Raw genomic sequence first — 9112 nt, 5'->3', positions numbered from 1 at the left:
AGCCCACGCATTGTGCTTCTGACCAACTGGCAACAGATCAGAGGTTCCTAATGATGTGGTTTGAAGTGATGGGGTCTGGAGCCAATAGCCAAGAAAGAATTCTTGAGACGCCTTTGTGCAAAAAGGTGGTTTTACTAAAGCATGCTGACAGGACACGCGAGCAGATAGAGCTGCCTGGGATTGTGACGGCTGACTGATTATATAAGATTTTCTATCCTTTGGAGGGGAAGGTGACGCCCGGGTCACAGGAAATTGAATCTACAGGTTTCCGGAAGTTTGGCTATTGATAAGATTGCTCTGTGTTTCCTTGTAAATCATTAAGACAGTTGCAAACTGATCAAGACTCCCGTCCTGCACGACTGTGATCTCTATCAGCCACTTGCTTTGCCCTTTAGCAAAGCATTAACACTGAGATAAGTAGGAACTTCCTGGAAGAATCTCATACTCTGACAGACACAAGTATTTGTCAATGGGCTGCAGGTTCCAAGGAAATTTAATTGTATCTACTTTTTTTTTTATGCCTTTGTTCCCTCACATCACTAAGACCCCCTCCTTGGGTTTGATTAATTTGCTAGAGTGTCTCACAGAACCCAGAGAAACATTTTACTTGCTAGATCGCCAGTTTATTATCTCCGTGCACTCTCCAGACACAACTCTCTCCCCAACCCAGAATCTCTGCGAACCCTGTCCTTTTGGGTTTTTAGGGAAGTTTCCTTACATAGTCATGATTGAGTAAATCACTGGCCATTGGTGATTGATTCCACCTCCAGCCCTTCTCTCCTCCAGGGAGGCAGGGGTGCCGGGCGGGATGCATGCGTGTGTGTGTGTGTGTGTGTGTGTGTGTGTGTGTGTGTAAGCTCCAACCCTCCAATCACAAGATTGGTTGCTCTGGCAACCATCCCCACCCTCGGGTGGAGGACCCACCCCATTAACTCATTAACATAACAAAAAGACTTTTGTCACTCTTAGCACAGGAAATCTAATGTTTTTGACAAAACGAAATTGTCCTTTTTTAAAAAAGTAATCTCCACACCCAGAGTAGGGCTTGAACTCAAGACCCTGAGATCAGGAGTCACATGCTGTACAGACTGAGCCAGCCAGGTGCCCCCAAAATGAAATTGTTCTTAAGAGTAAAATCATTTTGGGGCGCCTGGGTGGTCAGTCGGTTGAGCGTCCCACTTTGGCTCCGGTCACGATCTCGCGGTCCGTGAGTTTGAGCCCTGCGTCGGGCTCCGTGCTGTCAGCTCAGAGCCTGGAGTTGGCTTCGGATTCTGTGTCTCCCTCTCTTTCTGCCCCTCCCTTGCTCACACTCTGTCTCCCTCTCTCTCGAAAATAAATAAACATTTAAAAAAAATTTTTTTAAGAGAGAAAAATCATTTTGCTGTAAGAGTGAAGGACCAGGCTCTTCCACGGCCAAGGCGACTCTTGCCAACAGTGTGGAAAGCTAAGCAGAGAACCCCCAAAGGCCATCCTCTTGCCATCCGCACAGGGACCCATCTCGTTCCCTACCAACAAGTGCTCCAGCTTCCAGGGACTTTCACTTTGGGGCTGGCCGCTGGACATCCGCTCTCCAGGGTACTGATTAACTGTGGACTTGATTCTTTTCATCTCCCCTTGCCTAGAATAATAGTGTGATTAATCTGCCATTGGTTTGGAGTATGTGATTTCCTTTTTTTTTTTTTTATAAGTTTATTTATTTTTGAGAGAGAGAGCAGGGGATGGGCAGAGACAGAGAGAGACACACACAGAGAGAGACCATCCCAAGCAGCCTCCGCGCTATTCAGGCAGAGCCCTTCTTGGGGTTCGAAGTCATGAACCGAACCGGGAGATGGTGACCTGAGCCGAAATCAAGAGTTGGATGTTTAATTGACTGAGCCTCCCAGGCGCCCCTGGAGTGTGTGAGTATGGCTTATTGGAGACATTATCCTGCGTTCAGCTGTAAGTAATCCCTGCACCCAACGTGGGGCTGGAAGAACTTCCAACCCCTGGATTTCAAGAGTCCCTGGCTCCAATGACTGAGGCAGACAGGTGCCCCGCCCCCTTTAAAAATAGAACTCAGCCCTCAGGCATAAAGCAAGATCAGTTAATATCATATAGAAGACCATGCTTTGAAATGCCTTGGTGGAGGAGAAAATACCTTCGGGGGAAATTCTTGCTTCTTTTATTTTGTATTTTATTTTCAAAGTGGATCACTTTCAAATCAAGGAATAGGGCCAGAGGATGCTACAAAGTCATTTTCCCTTTCTTAAAGGGCCCTCTATCCTCATTATGTAAACAGAGTCACGTGATCTTCGGTGTTTGTGATTTCCTGCACCGTTTTTTCCCACGTAAAGGAGGAAAAATTTTTCCTCTACCCTCTTATTTACTCTCCTGGGGGCCTGCAAATTAAACCAACAAAAGACAGATTTATTAATAGCTTTATGTTCGGGAGTTCACAGTAAAGAGGAGAAACTCAAAGAAGCAGTAGGAAAGAGGTTTTGGGCCTTAAGGGACAATCCTTAGTGAGGGAAGGGACTAGGAAACATAGGGAGAAACTAATGGAAGATAGGAGCTATTTTAGGAAGGTCGGTTTATGCAAATTCATCTTTGCGTTGACTCCCCACCTTCGAGGATAAAAGTTGCTTTTCTCTCCCTGATCCCGAGCTGGGGAGGGAGCACAGGTACCTTCCTCAAAGAGACACTTATGGTCTGCTTTCAGTGGTTTTTTAAAAAAATTTTTAATTTATTTTTGAGACAGAGCATGAGCAGAGGAGGGGGAGACACAGAACCTGAAGCGGGCTCCAGGCTCTGGGCTGTCAGCACAGAGGCAGACGCTGGGCTCAAACTCACAGAGTGTGAGATCATGACCCGAGCTGAAGTCGGACGCTCAACCGACTGAGCCACCCAGGCGCCCTGCTTTCAGGGACTTAAGGGAACAACTGAGAGCTCGTCTTGCATCTGTTGACGCTCAAAATAATCCTTATGCCAAAGTGACATTTTGGGGTGGTGTATTCCCCCACCATCACCCCCTCCCCAGCTTTATGGAGATATTGACATGTAATATATGCAGGTTTAAGGTGGATACAGTGTAAGGGTTAAATTGTAGTGTAGGGCTAACCTATAGCCTTAGGAAATTTGACACTGTAGGTTAAGAGATAACAGCCTTGTCCTATCAATCAAGGGAACAAAAGTTCAAGGGAAATCAACTGGATTGGTGTTTGACTGGAAAACTTTGAAAAAGTGGGCCAGAGGCAGGGTCAAGGAGGTCAACTGGTTGTGGCTTAGTTGCAGAAGGTCTGAACTGTTTCCACCCCCATCTGGGAACTATTTCTTTGTTCTGTCCCCAGGTGATGATGATAAGACAATGTGGTTGGCTATAAAAACTCTGTACCTGCCTGTTCGAGGCCGCACTCTGGTCAAGAGTGTCTGTCCCGATCCGTTGGCCTTGCCTCTCATTGCAATAAACTTTGTTGTGACTGTCACTCATGCCCGTAGGATTCTGTTTCAGGAGTCGTGTGGATGCAACAACAGTATAATTGGTGTTGGGTTGTTGAGCACAACAGTCAAGAAGGATTTCTTGGGGCACCTGGGGGGTGGCTCAGTCGGTTGAGTGATGGACTTCGGCTCAGGTCATGATCTCACAGTTCAGTTCATGAGTTCAAGTCCCAAATGGAGCTCTCTGCTGTCAGCACAGAGCCTGCTCCCGATCCTCTGTCTCCCTCTCTCTCTGCCCCTCCCCCAATCACGCATGTGCGGTCTCTCTCTCAAAAATAAATAAACATTACAAAATAAAGGTTTTTTTAAAAGAAAGAAAGACTTTCTGGGGCGTCTGGGTGGCTCAGTCGGTTAAGCATCTGACTTTGGTTCAGGTCATGATCTCACGGTTCGTGGGTTCGAGCCCCGCATTGGGCTCTGTGCTGACCTCTTGCTCAGCAACTGGAGCCTGCTTCGGATTCTGGGTCTCCCTCCCTCTCTCTGCCCCTCCCCTGCTCTCACTCTGTCTCTCAACAATTAATAAATATTAAAAATTTTTTTGTTTTTAATCAAATCTTAAAGAAAGAAAGAAAGAAAGAAAGAAAGAAAGAAAGGCGTTATTGAGACGTTTTTGTCGTGCAAAGGAAGTGCTTTGATTATAGCATGGGGACAAGACCCGTGGGCAGAAAGAAAGAGGCGCACCGGAATTGTGAGGTGCGACTGATTATATATTTTTTAAGTTGGAGGAGTAGGTAGAGTTTACGGAAGTCTCTAAAGGGATTTCCATATGTTAAAGAAGACTTATAGAATCCTGGAGGCCTGACTAATGTCAAACTAAGGTTGCTTTTAGTCTCTAGCAAAGCATTAACATTAAGGCAGCTGTGAGTTCCTGAAGGAAGGTTCCCCTGGGGCTCTTCCAGTCCCCAGGTATTTATCTGTGGGCTGCAAGAGGTAAGGAAATTTAGTTTTATCTGCATTTCTCTTCTCTTTGTTCTCCTCATCATAATGATTTTGCAAAGAAAGCAAAAGTCTTCCTCTATCCCTCAAGGTTTCCCAGCTGGACTAAGAATCAAACTTACACGAACTAATTAATTAATTAATTAATTAACACGAGACAGATCAATGAGAAAACAACAGAGTTGTATTACAGAGGACCCATAATGAAATCGAGACCCGAAGAGATAACAATGTACATTTTTTTTAATTAAAAACCTAAATAAAATAAAAATCAAATTAAATTTTAAAAAATAAATAAATAATACAAACTTTTACTTATTTTTTCATGTTTTATTTTATTTTTGAGAGAAAGAGACAGAGCATGAGCGGGCAAGGGGCAGAGAGGGAGGGAGACACAGAATCCAAAGCAGGTTCTGGGCTCTAAGCTGTCAGCACAGAGCCCGATGTGGGGCTCAAACTCAGGAACTGTGAGATCATGACCTGAGCTGATGCTTAACTGACTGAGCCACCCAGGCGCCCCAGTAAATAATATCACTCTGGTTCCCACTTTAAGCAATGGTGTAACAAGAATTCTGTGTGTGTGTGTGTGTGTGTGTGTGTGTGTGTGTGTAAATATTATTCATGTGTGTAACCCTGTGACTGGGTCCCCTGAAGTTTTGTGAGGTTTTTTTAATGTTTTGTTTATTTTTAAAAAATTGTTTAATGTTTATTCAGTTTTGAGAGAGAGAGAGAGACAGAGCGCGAGCAGGGGGTGGGGGGGTGGGCGGAGACAGAGAGAGACGGAGACACAGAATCCAAAGTAGACTCCAGGCTCTGAGATGTCAGCACAGCAGGGGAGGGGCAGAGAGGGGGGGAGACAGAGGCTCCAAAGCGGGTTCTGAGATGAGAGCACAGAGCCATGCGGGGCTCAAATTCACAAACTGTGAGATCATGACCCGAGCAAAGGTCACTTAACCGGCTGAGCCACCCAGGTGCCTCTGGGTATCTTTTGAGGAACTACAAGGAATGTAGGGACATTTTGTTGGGACAGAGGGCAGGGGGCTGGCCTTTTTCTCGCTGGTTCCCATCAGCCCTCAGTCAGGGGCTGCCAAGAGAGTGTGATGCCTTCCCACTTTCAGGTTGGAACACATACCAGTGTGAGTGGCCACGTGGGCTCCCCCAAGATCACTTCCTGCAGAAGCAGAGAAGCTCTGGGGTGAAGCATGAGATGAAAAGCACTTTTATAATGAATTCTTTATGAGTTTTTACGAATAATCTCAGATTATGCACAGCTGAAGTAAATAACAAAGAACAGGAGGTTGGTAGGGGAAGCAAACCCGAATGGAGTATAAGAGAAGGAAATACAAAAAAGAATGGAAAAAGAGGGCACCTGTCTGGCTCAGTCAGTAGAGGGCTCGACTCTTGATCTTGGGGTTGTGAGTTCAAGCCCCACATTGGGGGTAGAGATTACTTAAAGATAAAACCTTAAAAAAAATCTTAGCAGTATTGGGGAGGGGGTGGGGAGTGCATATTACCTTTAAAAGAATAAAAATTATAATGACAGCTGAATTTCCATTAGAAAGATCGGACCACAGAGAAAGTTATGGAATGAGGTCTTCAAAGTGCCAAGGAGAAAATGCCAATCTAGAATTCTATACCCAGTAAAAATATCTTTTAAAAATAAAAATGAGTGTGCCTGGGTGGCCCAGTCGATTAACTGTCTGACTTCGGCCTCAGGTCATGATCTTCTGGTTCATGGGTTCACGCCCCACATCAGGCTGCTGTCAGTGCCCCTTTCCACCCATGTTTATAGCAGCATAATTCACAATAGCCAAAAGTTGAAGACAACCCACCGGTCTGTAGGTGGATGCAGGGATAACCCAATGTGATGTATCCATACAATAGAATATTATTCACCCATAAAAAAAGGTGCATGAGGCATCGACACAGGCTATGACACGGGTGGACCCTGAAAACATTATGTCAAATAAAAAAGCCAGATACAAAAGGACACGTATTATATGCTTCCAATTCTATGAGGTACTTAGAGTTTATTTTTGTTTATTTTGAGAGAGAGAGGATCCCAAGCAGGTTCATGAGCTATCAGCACAGAGCCCGATGCAGGGCTCAAACTCGTGAACTGTGAGATCATGACCCGAGCCAGAATCAAGAATCAGATGCTTAACCAACTGAGCCACCCAGGTGTCCCTCTATGAAGCACTTAGAACTGTCAGTCGTAGAGAGGGAAAGCAGATAGACGTTATTAAGGGCTGGAGGGAAAAGGAAGCAGGGAGCAAGCACTCAAATTGTGGCAAGTGACTGATGTCAGCCTTCTGTGACCATCTCAAGTGACCTCAAGGAAGAATCAAAAACAACTGGGGCACTCAGGTGACTCAGTCGGTTGAGCGTCCGACTTCGGCTCAGGTCACCATCTCTCGGGTTCGTGAGTTCGAGCCCCGTGTCGCCTGCTTCGGATTCTGTGTCTCCCTCTTTCTCTGCCCCTTCCCTGCTCATGCTCTGTCCCTCTCCCTCTCTCAAAAAGAAATAAACATTTAAAAAAATTATTTTAAGAATTAAAAAAAAAGAAAAGGAAGAGCTGAAAACCCGGTTAAGCAGAGGCACGCAAGCAATATTTTTAATCAGATAGGATAGATACATAAGGTATTGAGGTGACTTGAGGGTCTCTCTCCTGTCTCCGTGGAGACGTGGAGACGTAATTTTTACGCCGGAAACAAATTACACCTTGTGACACTCAAGTATTTGGAGAACTGGTTGCAAACAAGGATACGTGTCTCCCTTTTGTTTATATGATCCCCAGCAGCTAACAAGCTTTGGAGGAGTTCTTTTAATGTTTATTTATTTTTGAGAGAGAGAGAAAGAAAGAGAGAGCGCACACACGTGCGCGAGCGAGCGGGGGAGGGGCAGAGAGTGAGAGAGTCACAGAATCTGGGAAACAGGCTCCAGGCTCTGAGCTGCCCGCACAGAGCCCGACGCGGGCCTGGAACCCACAAACTTCGAGATCATGACCTGAGCTGAAGTCAGACGCTTAAGGGACAGAGCCCCCCAGGCGCCCCTGGAGCAGTCTTCAGAGCAACGGAGAAGACTGTTTCCCCGGGCGGTGGTGAACAGAGGTCGGTTTTCTCTCAGTGGACAGGATACAGCATTTTAGCTTGGAAAGATGAAAAAGTTCTGGAGACGACGGTGGTGATGTTTGCACAACAGTGTGAATGTGCTGAATGCCACTGCACTGTACCCTTAACGATGGTTAAAGGGGACATGTCTGTTGCTGTATATTTTATCACAACAAAAACTTTGTCGCAGTGGAGGTGGGGGTGGAGGGAGATGCATAGAGCACAGAGGATTTGGGGGGCAGTGAAAACACTGTATAAAAGTGGACACGGGTCGTTATACATTCGTCCAAATCCACAGAATATACAACATCAGGGGCACCTGACTGCTTCGGTCCGAGAAGCAGGCGACTCTTGATCTCGGGGTTGTGAGTTCGAGCCCCACGTTGGGGGTAGAGATGACTTAAATAAAATATAAATAATAGCTTTAAAAAAAAAAAAAGAATATACAACACCAAGAGTGAACCCAAAGGTAAACTGTGTAATCACTTTGGTGATTACCCTGTATTCAATGTAGGTTCGTCTCTAGTTTAAAAAAAAAAAAAGTACGGGGCACATGGGTGGCTCAGTGAGTTAAGCAGCTGACTGTTGATCACAGCTCAGGTCTTGATCTCATGGTGGTGAGTTGGAACCCCGCATTGGGCTTCACGCCCAGCGTGAACAATAAATTAATTAAAATAATTAATAATTAAAAATAAATTACTTAAAATTTAAGTGAAAAAAAGTAGCATTCTGGTGCTTAATGTTGATACGGGAGGAAACTGTGCATGTTTGGAGACAGGGGGCATATGGGAAATCTCTATACCTCAGTTTTGTTGTAAACCTAATACTGCTTTAATAATAATAATAGTCTTTTTAAAATATATTTTAAAAAAAATTTAAGGCTTATTTAATGTTGAGAGAGAGAGAGAGAGAGAGAGAGAGAGAGAGAGAGAGAGACACGGAGTGCAAGCAGGGGAGGGGCAGAGAGAGGGAGACAGAATCGGAAGCAGGCTCCAGGCTCAGAGCTGTCAGCGCAGAGCCCGAGGCGGGGCTCGAACTCAGGAATGGGGAGATCATGACCTGAGTCAAAGTCGACCGCTTAGCTTAACCACCTGAGCCACCCGGGCGCCCAGAAGTGTTGTTGTTTTTGTTTTTTTTTTTTTTTTTAAGTAATCTCTACACCCAATGTGGGACTTGAACTCACAACCCCAAGATCAAGAGTCGCGTGCTCCACGGACTGAGCCAACCGGGCGCCCCATGAAGTCTTTTTCCAACACAAGTTTAGGGGCACCCAGCTGTCTCAGTCAGTGGAGCATTGGACTCTTGATCTCAGGGTTGTGAGTTCGAGACTCACCTTGGGTGGGCGATTACTTTTTAAAAGACGAGTTTAGGTACGGAGTAATAATAGGCAACGTAAGCTTTAGGGTAGAATTGCATTCCTAGAGAGGAGACATTTCATAAAAGGTTAATTGACTTGACTTTCGGCGGTTCCCCTGCCCTTTCCTAGAGAGCCGGGGAACTGGCTGGGCGGGCCTCCGTCTTTGGGGGAGGGGAGGAGGGGAGGAGGGGTGGAGCAGGGGTGGAGGTGGGGCGGGGAGGGGGCGGGAACGGGG

The sequence above is a fragment of the Prionailurus bengalensis genome, chromosome E2 (genome assembly GCF_016509475.1).
Source record: "Prionailurus bengalensis isolate Pbe53 chromosome E2, Fcat_Pben_1.1_paternal_pri, whole genome shotgun sequence".
Classification (NCBI taxonomy): Eukaryota; Metazoa; Chordata; class Mammalia; order Carnivora; family Felidae; genus Prionailurus; species Prionailurus bengalensis.
This window is presented reverse-complemented; position numbering follows the sequence as displayed.